This window comes from Miniopterus schreibersii (genome assembly GCF_964146895.1).
Source record: "Miniopterus schreibersii genome assembly, chromosome: 17".
Taxonomy (NCBI): domain Eukaryota; kingdom Metazoa; phylum Chordata; class Mammalia; order Chiroptera; family Miniopteridae; genus Miniopterus; species Miniopterus schreibersii.
In genome coordinates, this window is record NC_138117.1 from 37,039,906 (window position 1) to 37,061,702 (window position 21,797).

General features: G+C 44.4%; 1 protein-coding gene across 8 annotated transcripts in view; it reads right to left on the bottom strand.

The window, feature by feature from the left end:
• CYRIB (CYFIP related Rac1 interactor B) overlaps positions 1–21,797 on the bottom strand; it is a 124,394-nt gene that overhangs the window by 54,727 nt on the left and 47,870 nt on the right. For 2 of the 8 annotated variants that reach the window (XM_081116394.1, XM_081116396.1), the window contains exon 1: positions 11,665–11,858. The exons of 4 other annotated variants lie outside the window; for them this stretch is intronic. The gene's annotated coding sequence lies outside the window, so the exon portion shown is untranslated. Of the gene's footprint in view, positions 1–1,947; positions 1,968–11,664; positions 11,863–21,797 lie in introns of those variants that run through there. 2 more of the 8 variants (XM_081116392.1, XM_081116393.1) reach the window with 2 other exon arrangements.

Here is a 21,797-nt window from a genome sequence, read left to right on the forward strand (position 1 = left end):
GCCCTAGCCCTAGCCCTAGGTAGTACAAGAAGACTGCTTCACCCGTCTCCCTTCCACCTTAGGTTTCACTAGAGGGCACAGGCGCTCTCTTGGCTGAGTGTTTAAAGCTGATCTGTCAGGGAATGCTTTCAGGGATTCCTTGGACTCTCACCACTCAGGCCCCAGGGATCTCTCACTGAAGCAATTCCCTTGATGCAGAAAGAAGCGTCTTTTCTGGGAACCAGTCATTTAGTCCTCTAGCGCCCTCCTCCCCACCCCCATACAACCCCGATCTTGTGGGCTTCCCCTTGCTAGTGGCTGTCATCTGATCTTTGGGAAACATGTATCCCTTGCCCCCAAGAACATCCCCATTGATGGGCAGTCCCCCCCACACAGTAATGTCGCTGTGCCATGCTGTGCTGTGCTGCCAGGACAGACAGCGTTTCTTGCACCCAGGCCTGAGCGAGAGGACATCCACTCAGTGCCCCCCAAGTTCTCCAAGTCATTACCATAAAGCCCCTGCACTTGTGGGAGAGGACTCAAGGATGGGGGGGGGGGGGGGGTAGGGAAAACTCCTAGCACACCAACAACTGGTTCAAAAACTTCCAATTTCCAACTTCCTGAATCTTTTTATACTAACAGATGGGGTAGGTGTTAGAAGTCACAAGATCCATTTTCTGCCTCTTTCTCTTATTTTCTTTTTTAATGTGCCTTTACTGACTTCAGAGAGAGGAAAGGAGAGAGAGAGATGGAAACATCAATGATGAGAGAGTCATTGACTGGCTGGCTCCCGCACGTCCCCCACTAGGGATCAAGCCCGCAACCCGGGCATGTGCCCTGACCAGGAATTGAACTGCGATCTCCTGGATCATAGGTCGATGCTCAACCGCTGAGCCATGCCGGCCGGGCTCTGCATTTTTATTTTATTTTTGCAAGACCTGCATGGTGGTCTTACAGCTCACTATAGAAATGTGCATCTACTGACTTAGGGCCAAACTCAGAATAAAAGAGTTCCATTTAACATCTTATTACACAATATACAATTTAACATTTTTCTAAATTTTCCATAAAAAGCAGGAAGAAAAATCCACATCCCACCACACTTAGCTACCATTAACATTTGGGTACTGCTGTCCTTTCTGTAAAGAGTTCATCTGTCATCTGAAAATATCTTATTTCAAGTTTTAATTTTTTCAAATCTTGTACAAAAACACCTCATTTATAAATTTCATTGGGCAATCCAGCTTCCCACACAATTTAAGCATGCCTTTTTGGGACACCAAAACCCACGAAACCAATGTGAGGATGGCTTTCTGAAACTTGACTCGTATAACCCCCAAATTCACAACCTTTATGGCTCCCCACTGCCACAAATTAAGCTCCAATCTTTTTAAATTAAGCATAATCTATACAACCTCCTACACCTACCTGTTGCATATCTAAATGTGATTTTAAACCATGTACTCATCATATAAAAATCATACTACAAGAAAAGTATGAATGTCAGGGGAGTTCCTGGGATGTGACCTGCTCGTAGATGAGAAGTATTTCAGAATCTGGTCCCAGTTCCACGATCGCCACTGAAAGTATCTCAGGAACAGGCTCCACCAGGGTTACAAAGTTGAACTCACAAAGTGTTCCTCCTCTATAAACATGGTAAAATCCAGCTCCTGTTGGAGATCAGTCCCATGTGACTGCAAGTGAAACTCTATCACCACACACATATACTTACTGGCCCCACACCATCACAACTGCCAAAAGTTAATCTAATACTCGAGAGCAGATTTATGGAAACTTTCAATGTTTAAAAGTGGATTTAGGGATTAATTTTGTTAAAGTTTCACACATAATCTGCCATCCATTCACAAAACACACATTTAAAAATTTGTTTTAAAGTCATCTTTCAGCAAAATGAGAACTAAATTCCATTTTACATGCTACCAATAAAAAAGTACTCATAGTTCTTACCCAAAGAATTTTGCTCTTCTCAGAAGTTTATGTCAGTAAAAACTCATAGGATTACAAAAGTGCCTGAAGAAAGAAAATAATCAGTTCTGTCTTAAAGCCGACAAAAAACGTATTCACTCAAAAAATACACAAGAACAAAAAGTGTGGGCAGACACTGACACGTCTTTATGGGTAACTGTGGAGGGTATGTGTGCACTCACACAACATGCACATGTATGCAGAGATGTTGGAGAAATGGCCACCAAAACAGTGACTACTTAGATGGTGATTTTTTGTTCTCTTCTTTTTTCTCTATTGCTTCAATTTTTTATAAATATGAGCATATATTTTTATGAGAAGAATGCTATTTGTGTAATTTAAAAATGGTATGAAAACTGTAGTGATCAAGACACGTGGGACTAGCAGAAGGATAGACATGTAGACAATGAAACAGAAGTGACAGTCTCGAAATAAACACAGAGATCTATGCTCAACTGATTATCAACAAAGCTACCAAGGCAATTCAGTGGGGGAAAGCTGTCTTTTCAACAAATAGTGCTGACACAACTGGACATCCACATACAAAAAGATGAACTTAGAAATTTACCTCATGCTGTATACAAAAGTTATTTAAAAACAGATCATAGCCCAGCCAGGCGTGGCTCAGTGGTTAAGCATCGACAGAGGATCGAGGAGATCGCAGTTCGATCCCCGGTCAGGGCACACATGCCCAGGTTGCAGGCTCGATCCCCAGTCAGGGGTGTGCAGGAGGAAGTCAATCAATGATCCTCTCTCATTGCTGATGTTTCTATTTCTCTCTCTCCCTTTCCCTTCCTCTCTCTGAAATCAATAAAGATATATTTTAAAAAATATATATATCATAGATGTAAATGTAAGAACTAAAACTACAAAACTTTTAGAACACATGGGAGTAAATCTCATGAGCTTGAGTTAGGCAAAGACTTCTTAAACACAGCACTAAAAGCATGATCCTTAAAAAAAAAAAAAAAAGATAAACTGGACTCCACACCAAAATTCAAAATTCTTGTACCTCAAAAGATACCATTAAGAAAATAAAAAGATCCCTGGCCAGTGTGGCCCAGTGGTGAAAGCATCAGCCCACACACTGAAGGGTCTTGGGTTTGACTGCCAGTCAAGGGCAAGTACCTGGGTTGCAGGTTTGATCCTGGACTGGTTGGGGCACGTGTGGGAGGCAACCAACCCATGTGTCTCCCTCACATCAATGTTTCTTTTTTTCTCTCTCCCCCTCTTCCTCCCTCCCTTCCACTCTCTCTAAAAATCAATGGAAAAAATAGCTTCACCCGAGAATTAACAAAAAAAATGCTTATAAAGAGAGAGCAAGTAGCCCAGTCGGACATGGCTCAGTGGTTGAGCATCGACCTAGGATCCAGGCAATCGGGCTTCGATTCCCGGTCAGGGCACATGCCTGAGTTGCCGGCTTGATCCCCAGTCAGGGGTGTGCAGGAGGCAGCCAATCAATGACTCAAACATCAAACATCATTGATGTTTCTATCTCTCTCTCCTTTCCTTCTCTGAAATCAATAAAGGTATATAAAAAAAAAAGGAAGAAAGAACAAGTAATGTCATCTAAAATGACACATATTTAATTAGCTAACAGGCTACTAAGAAGGGGTCAGTGACACGTACCAAAGACAGTGCCCTGACCAGCTGTCACCATGACACACACTATAATGGAACTTTGTCACACCCATTTCAAAAGGTTGCCATCCCCAGGCTACAGAGTTTGACTACTGCTTCAACACACTGTTCTATAAATAAAAAGGAAGATCTTTACTTTAATATACTCACATTTTTAATACAGTAAGTCCAAATTATCAAAGACTATTTCCAAACTGCTTCCGTCCTTGATTCTGAGGCATCCACCTACTTTACCCACTAGCAACTCAGAACCAGCACCACCAGAGCAAGATTATTTTACATTCCCAAGTCTGTACATTCATGTTCATGTTAACGCAAATAAATGGAAAAAAAGAAGCTGACTCCTCTGTACTTTTAAAAACAACTTGGTAACTATATTTATGTAACACCAGAACACATTAAATACTTAAGTCAAAACAAGTTCAAATGTAACAAATAATCTTCAGCAAGTAAAGTTAGCTTTCAAAATAATATTTTCAAATGCTTATTTACAGAAAATATCTGGAAGGGAGGAATTAGGTGGCACCAATTGATAAAATAAAGCCTTACTCCTTAAAACACACACACACACACACACACACACGAAAAACTGTAAGTTTAAACCTCCCCCCAACTAACTATGCCAGCCTCTTATTCCCCAGGTCTATACTGTCCCCAAGATCTAAAGGAAAAGAAGCTGCACTTAAAAATGCTGTATTTAATTAACATTGTTTTGTTTGTTAGAATGAGCCAGAATTTTAAGTAGACAACTTCAGATAGATTGATATAAGCAAAAGCAAAGTAATCTCATACCTTGCAAGCCAAGGTGGTTTTCTCATATTTCACTAATTTAATGCCCCTGAAATTCTTAAAAGACCACATACAATTTTTTTTCAAGACAAAAGATGTCTAAACATGTTAGTCATTACTTTTTGAGTAAATATTAGTTACCACTTGCCTTGAAGAAAATTAATCTCAAAATTCCACCAAGGTCACTGCATATAGGTTTGCCCCCCCAAAATAGATCAAGGAAATGAACACTGATAATGCATATCGCATTTTTACTATGTGCCAGGTACTTTTTTTGAGTCAGATTTACTGAGGTCTTACCTATGTTGGGATGCAGTTCTCCAGAGGTGTGTCTTTTCTGAATGTATTGCAAGCTGAGAGTACTGACTACCCTTTGCTCTGGGCGATATTTTCAAGGCTATCCATCCAAATGGCCTTGAAAGACACAGTGTCTCCCTCTGGAGCAAAGGACAGGCATGCTTCCTGTCTAGTATAATAGTCTAGTATCATATAAGGTATCCTTGAGCAAAGGACAGGCCCACTACTGCCCATTACAAAAGATTTGGGTTCCCTAAACTCAGGGATTCTCTCCAATAACATAGCCCTCCAGGTGTGCAAGCACAACCTAAATATCAGGAAGCTGGCACAAATGCTGATACTCTGGTGCTGCTGGTACTGAGACAGTAAATTGTCCTTTTGTCTCTTCCATGGGAGCTTTGTGTCTCCTACCAATATCCATTAAAATGTGGCAGGTAACTTATTAGCTTGCCAGCAGGGAAAGATCTCGACAGTCATGGTTCTGGACAGTTTTGGCAACAAGGACAGAACACTGACAGAGCCATGACTTTCCAGCAAAGAAGAGAAAGGCCCCCAAGGGCAGTGCCCTGGAACATGAGAAGACATAGGGGTCAGAGAGCTATCCTAACGTTGGGAGGGGAGAAGCTGGGAATAAGGATCCCCTGTGCCACCTGTTTGTAAACAAGGAGTTAAATCAATGTTTAGAAACTGAGGAGTGACAAGTGGGAATGAAACCAGCCACTCAAGTGAACCGGTTGTTCATTCTCCCCTTGGCTGGCAGGGGAAGGGATGTGTCATGACTTTGGGGAAACAAGCCTTATGTCTCCCTGAAAGGCAGCGTGGCCGTGACTGCTGAGCCAAGGAATCCCCAAAGCTAAAGTAGACTGTGTAAGTAATGATGACCTTGCCAATATAGAGCTTTATATAAACCAAAAGTATCAGAAGTTCTTTTGGCTGAACTACGGGAGTGACCAAAAGTGACTGACTACTGATACAGAGTTCCTCTCTCTGTGTGTGCCCTCTCTCCAGTCCTCCCAACTTGCACCTCCAAACTCTTCTGCTTTACAGAGAAAAATGGTAAGGGATGGGGTTGAGGTTTCCTTGACCCCCAAGAGGGACTGAAGGCCATACAGACCCCTCTGAGGCTGTCCAGGAAACCTTAGAGAGGGACTCAAAAGTCTCAGGGCTCTCTTGGATATGGGATCCCAGGTCATTACCACCCTACCTGGCCTCATGGAGGGCAGGGATATCCAGATTCGGCTAATAGGGTTTGGGCAGGATTTACAGTAGGAAAGGGAAATGAATATGACCCATGGGTGGGGCTCTTTGGGGCAATTCAACGTCCTCTTGTTGCCTCTACATCTTAGTGTGTAATAGGAACTGAAGTGTTTCATGGTTGTACTTCCACATCCTGTTAAGTTCACGGGATTCTCCCAATCAGCAAGGGCTGCTCAAAGGAAAGTGTTAGTACCCCTGGGGCCTCACAACCCTAATGACCATTTTGGGTTACAAGTCTCTGTGACTTGTGATTTTACTGATTGGAGCCCCTGACAAAGGGAGGAAGTCTCCTCCTGGCGGTGGCCCTGGAGTTCTGGAGCTTTGCCTCCCTGGCACAACTATTAGGCTACCCCTTTTGAAATGCAGCTACTAGCTTGCCAGCAGGCTCTTGGGGAGATGGAATGCCTGACTCATGGAAGCCTCATGGTCTTCAGAGTGATATTTTCACCTTGGGGTGGATGGGTCAACTCATACTCAATGACTAATAGTGGAGAGTCAACTAAAAATGCATATTTGAGAATACAACTGGCTTTCCCTTAGCCCAAAAGCATCTCAACTGCACGTGAAAAACTAGTAGCAAGACCTCTAGGGGAGACATATCCCCTACTCTACCACCAGAAGCAAAGTTACTAGCTCAACGGAGCCCACGTCCAGTAAGTCATCCAATCTTATACATTTAACATCATCCCTACATTGTCAACACTCGAGTACTGAACACTATCAATTCTATCCTGCATTTCAACAAAACCTCTTAACTTGCCTACCTGTATTCTATCTTCACCCTCAAACCATTCTCCAAAAGCTGCCAAAACAATCTTTTGAAAAGACAAACTTGAGTATTTCATTCTGTCCCCCCCTAAAAATCCTATAATGGTTTTCCCAGAGCCTTCTGTCGAAACTGACCTGAACGTGTTACCTGGCTCAAGCAGCCAGCCTTATGGGTGACTTACTGTCTGCCTCTTTCCCAGCACACATTACTAACACCCAGAGTCAGTATCCAGTTCTAAAATGTACATGACCTCTCTTATTTCTAGGCTTTTGCCTCTCCCTCTTCCTACACTCATGCCTACTCCCCCACCTTTGCCTGACTGACTACTGGTCCACTCTTCAGGTCTTAGTTTAGATGGCATTACACACACCATGGGCCTTTATCCTGACTCCTAAATTAGGTGTCTGTGGAACACACACACAGCACTGAATTCACATGGTTTATTTTTCTGGACCACTAACATTTTACTCACTGTTACATAACCCTGCTTATGTGCTCAATAACTATTTGGGTGATTAATGGCAATCACATACCAAGTATTGTGCCAGGTGTCAAAAAAAATAGGTGATCAAAAACAAAAAAATTAATGATCATTTGATTTACAAATGCATTACGTTAATAAATTATTTTCTGCATTTCCTATTACACTGCACTGAAATATAAAGATTTCACAAAAAATGTTGTGAAGCACATAACACAGACATTACTATTCCCATTTTATAGATAATCTGAGAATCTTCCCACTATCAAACAAGAGCAAATCAGTGTTTAAGTGCAATGTTTTTATCCATACGTACTACAATTTTGCAATGAGTAGAATCTCTCAATAAGAGTACGAGTCAACAAGCTACAAAAGTTCACTTCAAGACCTAGTAAATCTCAGGTTTCATTTAAATTTGTGCTTTTAATTCAGAGAAATGACATACATAATCCCCAAACAATAATATCTGGGAATAGGTCATAATTCTTCTCACAGCAAATGTTTTCTAAAATGATTTGACCTAAATTAGTATTCCGTGTAATTTGGATTATCTGAGAACATGCCAATTTAAGATTGGAAGAAATATTCTAGGCAGAGTGAGAGTGTCTGCATCAGTCTACATTTGATATACACCAGCCACAGTGTACCAATTAGAATACATTAAGGGGGGATGACCTGCATGGCAGAAAATGACTGTACAGGGTTCAAAGCTTCCCAGTGTCGCATACAGTAGGACCACTGGACATGACCTTTCCAAAATAAGTTAAAAAACTACAAAATGTATCTTTGCATTAGGCCTTTTATTTAAACAAAATCACAGAGTATCTTTGAACACAGCCATTCTCACCCATGATACCACCATCAGGATGCAGGATGTAGGATGCTGCATAAGAAATGTACATATTTAAAGAATCAAAATTCTAAGAATGCTTTCCTTGTTTAAAAGCTTTACAAATGTCACTCATTTGCATTCCAATATACTTGCATGAGTGGGAAAGGGGTGAAGCTATAGTTGTCGAGCAGGACATTTTAATCTTGTACATGCTCACGAGAGTCAGTCGAGAACAAGCGAACATTATCCACCCTGTGTACCAGCTGAAAAAGCTTTGAGATTTGCTGTTGTAAGTATGCCTTCTAAATATATAATATCAAACATAGGACCTCAAATTAGTACTTTGAAAGAGAATTTTAGTAAACACTACAAGTCATGAAGGTCTGGGTTTGCATGCCAGCGTTCCTCATCCTACTTGGGAGTGCACTTGGACAAGTTACCTGTCTCAGTCTCTTTCCTAACACTAATTAGGAATTAATAGGAATTAACCTACATCTTGCAGGGTTGTCATAAAACTAACTTAATGTATATAAATAACCTGGCATATAGGTGTTCACTATTACAGCATAATAATTAAGAGCCAAGACCCAGTTCTATCACACAGTAGCTGTGTCATTTTAGTTTAACCTATTTCCAAGTCTGAGATAGGAACACTATTACCTACCTAAAGAGGTAGGTGTAAAGATTAAACGTCTTAGAAAACTGCCTGGCAAGTAGTAAATGCTATGTGTTAGTTACTACTAACATCATCACCACCACTGAAATATTAAGTAACCATTGGCACATGATTGGATTATGCCTTCCATTTCTGCTATATGAAATATTCCTTGAAAAATAAACCTAATTTAGTGAATTGATCATAATATAGGATGAATACACACATCCAAGAATTTTCATGCTGACTTTTAGAAACTTTTAATGCACAAGAAATTATCTGAATTAACTACTGTCAATGAATGCTGACAAGATCCATGTACCAAATACCCATTCTAAGTAAACAAATCTATTTAATGAACTAAAGCATAACACAAAATGACGTCTATTGTACTTTCTCCTGAAAGGTCTCAAAGCAGTTTAATCAGATATAGCAGTCCACAAAATATACAAGCTACTTGAGAAAACTGCAGCCGAGAGCAATCAACATCTTTCTCCAAATCTTTTGCCACATAATTACAAAATGATGGTATAGTGGAAAACACTCTGACCTTGCCATTCATTCAATTATTCAAAGTATTTATTTTAAGTATCTACTGTGCAATAGGCAGGCACTGTACTAAACTCTGGTGTAGTAACAGAAATGGAGACCAAAAATAATAGTGGGCATAATATAACTAATATTATTAATGTTTACAAATATTATAATTTAGTTTTCCTTAAACAGTGAAAGAGCAAATTATAGGCTCCAGCAGTTGAGTGTATCAATACTTAATGAGTTAAGTAACATCATATAAGTGGCAGTCCAGTATTCTCCCCAAGGAGACTAAGAGTAAAATGGAATAAATATCCCTCTAGAGTCCTCAGTCAATTACTTACTAAGTAAAGGTAAATGACTATTTCAAATGAGCACAATAATCTTATGAGTAACACTACTTAACATATAATTTTTTAATCAATTTTGGGGGGAATTCAGAGAAATGAATTTTAAGTTTGATTATGTTCAATGTCACCAGTAATCTATCAGAAATAAACTGCCTTCACTCAAGTGTTAACTCAGTATCTGAAATTACATTTTTGCTGAGAATCTATTTACTCAACGTGCCTCCCTTTGACCAACCACTTTTTTAGAAGGAAAAAAATCTAGCCCCTATCCAATTATCAAATAATCTAGAGTTCATGCTCTATATCCTACATTTTACAAAAACAAGAGTTTCCTTTGAGGCAGCTACATAAGGAAGTTTTAAGGAATTTAAAAAATACACATTAGCTAGCAAATCTGGTCTAACAAAGCAATGCAATCTTGACTATGAGTTAAGAAACCTTACTGCTACAGTGGTCATCCAAAACCTAAACGGGACAAACAGCCAAGTGTCTTCTTAACCCCTAGCTCCCTAAAAGAAATATTGCTAGCACTTGTATCATACTGATAAAGTAGATGTACTTCAGGACCAAGAACCTTCCTTGGAGTTCGTTATTATGTACTAAGAATGTCAGATAAAAAACAACAACAGAGTGCTATCATCTCATTTTATGAATGTCCACCAGGCAGTTTTAGTTAACTGCAACACTTTACAAACAGGTTTTCAAATACACCCAAATTATCAAGTTGTGCTAGATGCAAAGTTTCTGTTTCTATTATTAAATGCAATTAAAGAATTAAAAGGATCAGTGTATTTTTCTTGCGGTACATTAGTCTAAAGTGATTTGCAGTAATTCCCCAAACACCCAAGTGATTGAAATTCCAAGTGAACTATAGACAACCCTCCTCTGCGATGTCAGTCTGCCAAGCTACAAGACTCTAAGAACACAAATTGGACTGCCATACATTTTCCACATAAAGATTAAGGAGTAAAAAGATAGCCAACTCGATACATTTACAGGAGTGGAAAAACACTGTAAACAAATTTCAAAAATCTGTCTCATCCAGAATGGCACTTTTTGGCACTGCAAGAATCCAGGCATTTCATCAGTATTCCGCACGCCAAGGGACACTCGGGAACTGTTGTTGACAGAGGAGAAAGTCTCTCCAACCAACAGTATTAACAGGTAATGTTGCGGGTCGGGCAGGGAACGGAGCGAGGGGGGCTGTGGAGGAGCAGCAGAGAGAGTAACAATCGACCGCCAAATTTTACATTCAGAGAAAATTAATCCATCGTAGATGCTCCTCCAGGAAAAAAAGGGGGGCGGGATATTCGGTATGGCCCAGAACCGCCGTAAGGGACACACACACACACACACACAAGCGCGCGCGCCGCAGTGGCCACTTCCACTACAGCTTGACAGCCATAGATTTGGGTAATTATAGTAGAAACTGTGTGCTTTGGAAACACACTAAGACCACACCCTGGGACTGAGGATCTGGACTTTCAACGCTGGGAACTCCGAGGTGGACGCTGCACGTAAGTGGGGAGGTCTCGCCGCACAGGTGGGAGGACGGGGTGGCCCACAGAGACGCCAACTTCCACGCGGGGACCGGCGGCCGGGTGCCGGGCGCGGCGCGGAGCCTGAGGAAGGGGGTGTGGACCCGGGGACGAGCTCGGAGAGGGAGGGCGCGAGGACGGAGCGGCGGCGCGCGGAGGAAGGGGCGGTGGGGGCTGCGGGCGGAGGCGAAGTGGACGCGGGTGGGGAGCGGGGCGGGCCGGGGACCCAGACCTCAGGGGCGGCGGGATCCGGGGGCGGGAGGGGCGGCGAGCACGCGCACGGAGCTGCGAGGGGAAGGAAGGGGCGGAATGGCAGACCCGAATGAATGAGCGCGGGGGGCGCCGGGGCGCGCGGGGGCGCCCAGGGAGGTGCAGCCGCAGCGCTGGGGGTGGGCGCCAGGGCGGGCCCACCACGCGGGGTGACGAGGGAGCCCGGCGGCGCCGCCACCGCCGCCGCGGGCGCCTCCGCACCCGCCTCTCCGCCAAAATGGGGTCGAGGCGCCGGCGAGCGAGGGGTGTGAGGGGAGCGGGGAAATGGTCAAGATGAACCACTCACCCTGCGCTCGAGCCTCCGGGCTCTCAGCCCCGCTCGTCCGCCCTCCTCCAGCCGCGGCGGCGACTCCTCAGCGGCGCTAGGGGGAGCCCCGGGCCCGGAGCGGGGCAGCGGCGGCGGCCGGACCGGGAGCCCCTCCGCACCTGCCCCAGTGGCGGAGCCGCGACGAGCCAGGCGGCGGCGGCGACGGCGGCTCTGAGCGGGGAGGGCAAGTGACCCGGATGTACAGGGTAACGGCGAGGAGGGGGAGGGGGGAATGCCAGGAAGTGAGGGCGCCGCGGACCTGTCCGGCCGTGCGCATGCGCCGCGAGCCCGCCCCGTAAGGTAAATCCGTCCCCGCCCCCTTCTCCCCCGCCCCCCCGAGGGGGCGGGGCGAGGCCGGAGACAGGTGGTCGGCGCGCGCGGGGAGGAGAGGAAGGGGGCGCGGCCGCCTCCTCTAAGCACCCGCCCTCCTTAAAGGAGCAGCACCTTCGCGCGGAGACGGCGTCCGGGTGGGTCTGGGTCTCGCAGCCTTTTCGTTTGACTGATGGAAAAGTGAGGTTCAGCGGCGACGGTGACCAGCCTCAGGCCACCGAGCTCGGAAACGGCAAGAACTGAAACTGGGGACTCGCAGCCCAGGACTCTCTGAGTTGAACCCAATGAAGCGTGCGCGCCCAACCCCCCCCCCGCACCCCCAAGTGTGGAATGGCTGGGTGGTGGGCACGCCGTCCCCCGCCGCCCGGTGCTGAGCCTCGCTCCCTCCCCCGGGCCGGGCAGAGGCGCTCGGCGGGCTCCCGGCGGAGAGCTGCACCGTTATCGCCGCGATGCTATCGCGGAGACGCCCTTGGGAGGTGTTACATGATCAGTCTGCGAACAGAAACAGGCGCCACTTGAGACTTGCGCCGTGCCACGCACAGCTCTTTCAGATAAATGAGACTTTGTTCTGGAGTCCTGCAAAAATGTCTGATAGAGAACTTGGATGTGGCAGCGGGCGCAGCCTCTTCATTCTCCCCTAATTCCCCTTTCACGCTCAGGACCGTAAATGCTCCCTCCTTACATGCAAAACCGGAACATCCCACTTAGCTAGCTCGTCCTAATGCTGTTACGAAACACTCAGATTTTTTCATTAACACTAAAGTGTAAATGATTACAATGTTACCTTTCCTGGGGGTATTTTCAGTTTGACTGCTGAGCTGATCATTACTATGGAGATAAATGGCTCTAAATGTTTTGGGGTCAAGAGCCCTATGAAAATCCCATAAAAGTATGGTCTTTTCTCCCCAGGAAAATGCACATATGCACACGAATTTGCATACGATTTCAGGGAATTTATGGATCCAGCAAGCCTGTCTATAAAACCCTGATTATGGACCCTTGTTTCAATCAAATAGGCTCCCAGGAACTATCTGGACCTTACCATATGTAGCCAAGAAATCACTCCTTGCACCATATACAAAAGGGCTGCTTTTACCTTATTTAGGCTTTAGTCTTTTGTCTTCCTCTTGAGATACATGGAGACCAAATGGTATTGGCCATATTTACACAGAAATGTGTTGAGAGTCATGGAGACATTAGGTGGCTTTTTCAAGGCACACACTCAAGAGTCCTAGGCCTCAGACATTTACCCTAATATTTTAGGATATCATATTTTAGGATGATTTGGGAGTTCTATACTATATTATAATCTTCATCAATTTCAATTAAACTGAGGGAGCTGATATTTATATTGCAAACACTGGTGCTGCAATATAACAGTCTTCACAATCTGAGGACTTTGGTCCATTTGTCTGACACACTGAAACTGTAAAATAACCCTGGTTTATACAGACCCACTGTCCTCAATTTGAACCAGAGGAAGAGTTCACACACCTGCCCAGTCCCATGATCTCTGAGTAACACCTCTAATCCAATCTCCCACCAAAAGAAATCTCTCTCGTAGTATCCTCAGCACATCAACATCCAGCTTAGCTCAGATGTCTATAATTATGGGGAGTTCATTACTGCAATTTTCAGCCTCCTCTAACTGTTAGGAACCTCTTCCATTACACTGAGAAGACACTGGATGCGCAACAACTTTCATTCATTGGTCCTAATCTTATCTCTGGGAGCAATATAAACATGACGCGGGTCTTTAGGGGAACTTACAGTCTAGCGAAGAAAACAGTCCATTGATGAGTAACAATGGTAAAGTAGGATGAGTCCTATGAGGAGTCCCTGTCAAAGGCACCTTTCCCCTTAGCCCTACATGCATTCCTGGCCTGTGCAAGAACCCATGAGGAAGTTCTAACACTACCTCATGTTAAATGTCCTGAAAGAGCAACAGAAAACAAGACCCCTACGAGAAATGCTGAATTTCTTCTCCCTCGGTCCTTTCTTCACCATTCTGCATGAATGTAATCACATTTCAGCTGAGGTCAAAGCTTTCAAAGTTATATGTTGAGAAAACAAGCAGAAGATGCAAAAAAGGATGTTTGTATAAGACCACTAGGCGCTCAGTGATTATTTAATCACTGTGGTTTGCGGGCATCCTTTGGAGTCCTCACAATGAGCCAGGCACTGTACTAAGCCCTTGGCTTGCATTTTCTTTTGCTCTTTACAACCACCCTATATGGTACTATTATCATGTCCATTTTATAATGAGGAAGCCAAGACTTGGTAGGAGACAGATCCAAAATTCAAACCCAACCTGTCAACTCCACAGTTAGTTTCTCCATTTACACTAACTGGACTCTGTTTTCTTTTGTAAATTTCAGAAGATCCTGATGCTTTCTTTAAATGCTGTTTTCTTTGAAATTTTTCTTACAAAAATCAACTTCAAAACATTATAAAGAATCAGTTGTTTCACTCAACCATTAAGTCATTCAGTCAACACACATTTGTGCTCCTCTGCTGTGTCCTAAGTACCATGCTGAGGGTCTAGGATGGAAGACAGTAAGACATGGTCCCTGCCCTGAAGGGGCTCAGAATTTGGTTCGAGGAAGAGCTGTAACCTCACAATTACAACACAGCATGACTCACTGTAATTTGGAGGGTAGAGGAACCAACTCTCCCTGGGACAGCTATGAAGACTTCAGAGAGGATGAGCTTCATCTTGAATAGATGAGAGAAGGGCTGAGAAGCAAAGGCACAAGGACAGAGGAAGGGGAGTTCATGGCATGCTGGGGGTAAGACCAGGGTAGTGAGATTGTAAAGGACCTCCTCTACACCAGCTAAGGATCTTGAACTTGTCTCCTGATGGCAACAAGTAGAAGCTTCTAAGCAAGGTGACATTATCAGATGGGTTTTATATCAAGATCACTCTGAGCACAGTGTCCAATTTGGACTATGGTGGGAGAGAGAATAGAGGCCCGGTGTTGTGGGGTCCAGGAGGGAGATACCAAGAGTCTGGTCTAGGGAACTGGCAGTGGAGAGGAAGAATGGGCACCAGAATTAAGATACTTACTGATGCAGAATCTACAGGAGTTTGTGATTTGTTGAATCTGGGGGAAGAAGCAGCAGGAGCTATGGGGCACAACCCCAAAGTTCCTGGCTTAGCAGACTAACTGGATGGTGACACCATCCAGTCCCAAGACCTTTACACAGCTTTCATCCCTTCTCTTCCAACCTTTATCCACGTGTATGCACATTGCTTCACTTGGAATCTTCAGATATGTGCAACTATTATTTCCCAATATTTTTTTCATGTTTCTACAGTCACATTTGTCATTTTAATGCCTACAGAATATTTCATCATGTTGAAATAACTCAGTTTCCATCAGTTGCTGAAGGTCCACACCCTACATGCCTGACTTACCCTGGACTTATTCAGCTCTAGGCATTTTGCAATGAATGAGTTGAGGGAGGAAAGAGAGCTTTTAGGTGAAGGGTGATGGAAAAGTGTAGCCTCAAGGGCCAGCAAATCAGCAACTCTTGGGCAACTCTATTGCATGTAGAAACTGCAGAGTCTTGGAAAAAAACCACCATGGGAATCCTGATGTCTTATTCTCTGTGGAAGCTAGTTGTCAAGTCCTAACCCCTCTAATCCATTTGTTCACTTATTCACTCTTCAGCAATGCATTCTTCTGAAGCAAAGGGCAACAGAAAATAGCTAAAACTACCTCAAAGCTCTGGATTTAGCCTGGCCAGGGTTTGAAACCTGTTCAACACACACAAGTTATCCAACCTCGCAGAGCCTCAAATTTCCCACAAATTCATTGTAAGGATTAACTTAGATAAGACTTGTAAAATACTTGGGACAGAACTAAGCATACATTAAGTCCAATCATCATTTTCAGTTTTGGTTCCTTCCCTATGCTCCCTTGACTCCCACTATTTCCTTGCGTTTCTGAGCAAACCCACTGGGCAACAATCCATGTGCTTGAGTTCAGATCCTGAATCTGCCAGAGTGAATCAGGGCCACTCCCTTGATCTCTCTCACCTTCGACTTCCCATCTGTGAAATGGGCATAAGAACCTACTTCACAGGAATGTTGCAAAGCTCTCATAAAACTGTGTAGGAAAATACTTTCAAAACCTCAAAGCACTATGCCATTATTGATCATATCACTGCTGTTATTTATAGACGTTGTTTTCTTGGTTTCTCCCCCTTGATGACCTCAACATAAATTCCCTGGATTGTAACTTCTAGGTCAAAGGATCTGAACATTGTTATGGTTCTTAACTTGTACTGCCCAATTGCCCTTAGAGAAAACTCTGAGTAGTTGCTGCCATTGTTAACTCAAATACACTATTTAATATGTTTAAGCACCTAGAATATAGTTTTGGTTGCCTCTGTACCCAGTATCAGTCCTCAATCTAACATTTAGGGACTTCTGTCAATTAATTCCCTCCTCCTCTTCACAGAATGAATGAATATTGAATCCATGACGAGAAAGTTAACTTCCCCAAAATTTTTGCCCGAGCTAAGAGTTCAACGTTAAGGGCTAAGACTCCATTGTCACATCTTACAGATGAGCATTCAGTGGGTGAGTTGAATGCGTGCAGAAGGGGACAGGAGAAGGAGGCCTTGGTGCCCGGAACTGAAAGATGGCATCAGAGCTGCTACTGAAAAAGAGCCAAAGTACACACAGAGTAAACAGTTCACACCTAACACACTTCCGTTGTTTAGCAAAACATTAACCAACCTCTCAGGAGCCATCAAGGGCCCTGATGGCCATATTTCCCCAGAGTTACAAGATCTACCTAGGAGCTTCCGTCACATTTCCACATTTCTCAGGGTGGGCAGCTCACACTTCCCCAGCCCTCTGAGTGGCCCGCAGGAAGGAAACATGCTCACGCAGCCTGGCACCTGCTGGCCCTTCCCGGTGCCTCCACTACGCTGTGGGGCCTCTGCACGAGGCTGTTTCTCCGCCTCCAGGCTCAAGGGTTGCCTCTTGAAAGGGAACCTTCCTCCCCAAGACCCTTCCTGACATCAGATCCCCCCACCTCCCTTGAGTCACACCCTAGTATGTCACTGCTTTTTGTTTTTTCCCTTCATAGCACTTATCACAACCTGTAATTATTTTTATTTTTTAGCTTAAAAATGTCTTCCCTAAAAAAGCCTCTCACTAAAACAGCAGCTTGAGAAGGCAGAGGCCAGGACTATCTTGTCCATTCCAACACCTATCATGGTGCCTGCTCAACTCCTAGGAGACCCTCAATAATTACATGGAATGATTTCGTAAAAAAGAGAGGTTCCTGGCCCCCCCATATCATTTTTCACCCAATTATATGAACAATACATATTGACTGTGGGGAAAAATTGAAGATACAGATAAACAAAAGAAAGTATAGACCCTCACAATCCAACTTCCCACGCCACATGGATCTCCTACCAAATGATTTTTGTATGTTTCTAACTATACAAAAGTAATGCATATATTTCTATAAAACTGGTTCATATGCTGAACTGTACTCTGCTGTGTTTCATCTCACCATCTACCTTAATCACCTTCCTTAATAAAGGTACTTCCGCGACCTCACTGTTCCAGGCTGTGTAACACTGCGCTGGGCTCCCAGCGTCAAGCCAGAGGGAGGTTTCTTCCACGTCAATAACAGTAAAGCGTTTTGATAAAGCACTTCCCCCTTGACAAGCTTCCCATTTTTTCCTCGGTGTTTGTATTGCTTTCAAGCTGTATTTTCTACAGAACTGTACTCCCCACCGCCCATTCACCACCTGGAGTTATTAGAGTCCCAAAAGAGAAGCAAAAAAAGAAAAGAGAGAGAGAGGAGCAAAATTGTTTGCAGCCGGAAAAGCTGAAGTATGTCGAAGGCAGGACGATGCCAAGGAGTTCATTTGGGAATCTGCGCTGATACAGGCGACCAAAATAAAGAGTGTGTTTTCTTGCCAAGATTTTAATGGTAAAAAAGAGAAAAAGAAAGACATTCTGCATGCTTTCACTTTTCCCTCCCAACCCTGCCCTGACGCAAAGTTTTTCCCAAGAGGTCCAGGGGTTTACCTATGTCTGAAGCAGTCTGCGGCCCAAAGCCCACTGCCTGAGAGAGGAGCTGGCTGCAGAAAAACCCAAGAGGGCACACTCAGGATGCGCTGCCCTTTCCACAAACGCTTTCAGCCCACCGTGTGGTTCAGTCCCATAAAGGGCTACCCACCCCCTTCACATTTTCAGCAGTGACAGTCACACCCCTCCTAGGAAGGGCCTCCCCACACGCCCCTGGTGAAGCAGGTGGAACAGCAGACCCCACTCCAACAGGACTGCTCAGTGGCCCAGGGCGCTGGCCGTCTGTGCCCACCTGCCCACCCCACTTCAGATCAAGGAGGGTGGGCATCAATCCGTCAGAACAAAAGACGCCTGTATGCCCTGGCCAGTGTGGATCAGTGGGTAGAGCGCTGGCCCAGGCACCAAAGGGTCCCAGGTTCAATTCCTGGTCAAGGGCACATATCTGGGTTGCAGGTTCATCCCCAGCCCAGTCAGGGCATGTGTGGGAGGCAACCAATCCATGTGTCTCTCTTACATCAATGTTTCTCTCTCTCTCTCTCTGTCTCTCTCTCTGTCTCCTCTCGCTCCCTTCCTCCTTTCCACTCTCGCTAAAAATCAATGGAAAAAATATCCTCAGGTGAGCATTAACAAAAAAAACAAAAAACAAAATGGACACCTGCATGCCAGACACAGGCCTCACCTGAAGGAGGGAGCTTTGACCCCTGCTGTGAGAGGTCTCAGGACCCCAGCTGCGTGGTTAGAGCACAGACCTAATTGTAATGATATGGTAATTTCTGTATTTCCTTAAGCACTATGAGTTCCATGGGGGCAGAGGCCATGCTGTTTTGTCACCATGTATCCCCAGGGCTAGCACAGAGCCTGGCACAGTTCCTGGCAAAAGGTCTGCACTCAACAGTTGCAGCTGGTCAAAGAGATGGCATTGGTCCAGCTTGAGTTAACCCCAGCCTAGGGCCTTATCCCTACTCTGAAGCCCCAACGTGGCCCCAGACCTGGAACCAGAGAATCAGATAAGCAGGCAAGAAGGTGAGATTTCAGTCCTCCCGGAAGTAGCCAAAATGCTTAGGTCACTGGCTATGTGACCCAATAGTTGAAATACAGAGCTTTACGCAGAACAGTGGGAATGTCAAACATGAGCTAAGCATATGGAAAGAGTTCTGAGTGTGGGGGCTATAGAAGAAAAGATACTGCGTAAGGTTTAAAAAAAAAAATCTTTCCAAGAGAACCAATATAGTCCAAGTTAAGAAGCTTAACTGGTTTAGCCAGCGTCCTCTCTAAAATCCTGGTGCTGAGGTCTCATGTTATAACACAGGTTTAATGAGAAAGATTTACTCAGCTTTATGCACAGAGGAAGGTAGAGGGGAGAATGCTACCTTGCTCAAGCTCTGGTCTTGTCTGAACCCACAGACCTGGAGAAAATGTCCATGGTGTCCATTTCAGCATTTATGTAGCATTTTTATTAAATAGGCCACTTGCATTAATGAGTTTCTGAATGGATCATCTCATTTTAAATGTGAAAGGAACCTCGGAATTCACCTTTAATCCAACATTTTACACTTAAGAAAGTGAAGGGCACAAGAGGGGCCAGAGGGGCTCGCAGGAGCACAATCCCCAGGCCTGGACTCTGGGTCCCAAGAGCAGGTCGCAGTGGTTCCTGTCTACACTGTCAGAAAACTACTGAGTTCATTTCCAAAGGTTAGTCTAGATCATCGAGGCATCAACAGAGTCTTGTAAAAAATCTCTTCTGGTATTCAGTATGCAATATTTAGTATCAAGTCTGGTGTGATCTTTCAGGGGAAAGGTCGATTACGGCATCCTGCTTATCTGGCCCTTCATTACACACAAATCTCTTCCAAAGCTGGAAAAAAAAGTTAGAAGACATGTGTGCCAAAGGAAGCAAGTGGGAATGCAAGTTTCATGGGCCTTCCCAATCATGGTTTCTTTCTTGGTAGCAATACTAAACTGGTTACAGAGTTCCTGTAAATACTATTTCCTGCTGTTGTGCCTTTGCCCATGCTGGTCTGTCTGCTCCTTGCCAACACTCTCATACCTTGGGCCAAACTCTAACCTACCCACCAACACTCCAGTCAGGAATCTCTATGGACACTGGATAAGCACTTCAACATAACTTAGTTCCAGTTTTTAACTTATGGTAACACACAGCCCTACTCGCACCTGTCGGTCCTTCCAGGATGTGTGCAAAAGACTGGCAATGATATGAGGTTTGTATAGCACCGCGTACCCAGTTGAGAAAAGCCCTACAGAAACACAAGGTACTGTTTTATTAATTGATTTACCCTGACTCCTTGAAACACATAGAGTGATTCTGATGGATGAATCAACCAACCCAAGATTAATAGCCTGGTTTTCTACACTCATTTCTCTTTCCAAGCCACAGGCCAAAATAAACTCACCCTCCATTTATAACTTTGCAAAATGTGCTTTTGCATATTGACTCCTGAATCTACTGTGGTTATTGAAAGGATGGCTGCATCCGTCAGAATGGGCCAGGTTACACTGTGGTAACAAACAACCCCGAAGTCTCAGCCCCAATGATGACCACAGTGGTCACTCTGGGGTCAGCAACATGAGTCCAGCAGCTCCATCTTTCTGGACTTTACCTGACAATCTGGATTAAGCAACTCTGTAGGTTAAAAGACATGGCCTCTCTTCTCCTTCTCCAACCACCTAGAGAGCTGTCTGTCAGGGCTGCAGTGCAGATGAGATATTAGGATGTTTGTGAAACACCCAGGATACTGCCTGGCATATAGGTAGCCATCAGTAACTGATAGTGATGGCTAGGACCAATGTCATTACCATTATCCCTACTCCTCTTCAAATAATGATGATGACGCCATTCTAATTCTCATAGATCAGTGGCTCCTGAACTTGTCTGCACACTGGAGTCACCTGGAGAGCTTAAAAACCACTAGCATTTGTGTCCTACCCCCTGAGTTGGTGCATTTATTCACCTAGTGTCTAGTCCTAGCTTTGGAATTTTAAAAGATCCCCTGGTGGTCCGGCCGGAGTGGCTCAGAGGTGGAGCATTGACCTATGATCGAGGAGATCGAGGTTCGATCCTCGTCAGGGCACATGCCAGGGTTTTGGGCTCAATCCCCAGTGGGGGGCGTGCAGGAGGCAGCCGATCAATGACTCTCTCATCATTGATGTTTCTATCTCTCTCCCTCTTCCTTCCTCTCTCTGAAATCAATAAAGATATATTTAAAAAAAAAAAAAAAAAAGATCCCCTGGTGATTCTAATGTGCAGCCAAGTTTGACGACCACTGCCATTGAGGCAGCATGATTCATATCTACACATATATATATTTGATGCCAACACACATACACACATGTATACACACAAGCTGGCTGCTCCCAGGTTCCATGAATCCTCCTCTTCTATGACAGTGGTGGTCACATCGGTCAGGGTGAGTTAGGTTATGCTGTGGTAACAAAGAACCCCTAAATTTCAGGCTTAATAACGCAGTGGTTGCCCTTTAGGGTCAACAAGATAAGCCCAGCAACCCAGCTTTTCTGGTGTTTACCTGACACTGAAGCCCATGCATTTTACCCTCAGGCCTTTCTCTTTTCCTCTTTACTTTAACTTTACACCTTTTCCAGGTGCATTTTAACAAGTTTGCCTGGCCAAGAATAAATAAGGACCCAAAAGTAATACTGGTGAGAGGGTCACTGAAGGCTATTAGTTATTAAGACCATCCTTTGT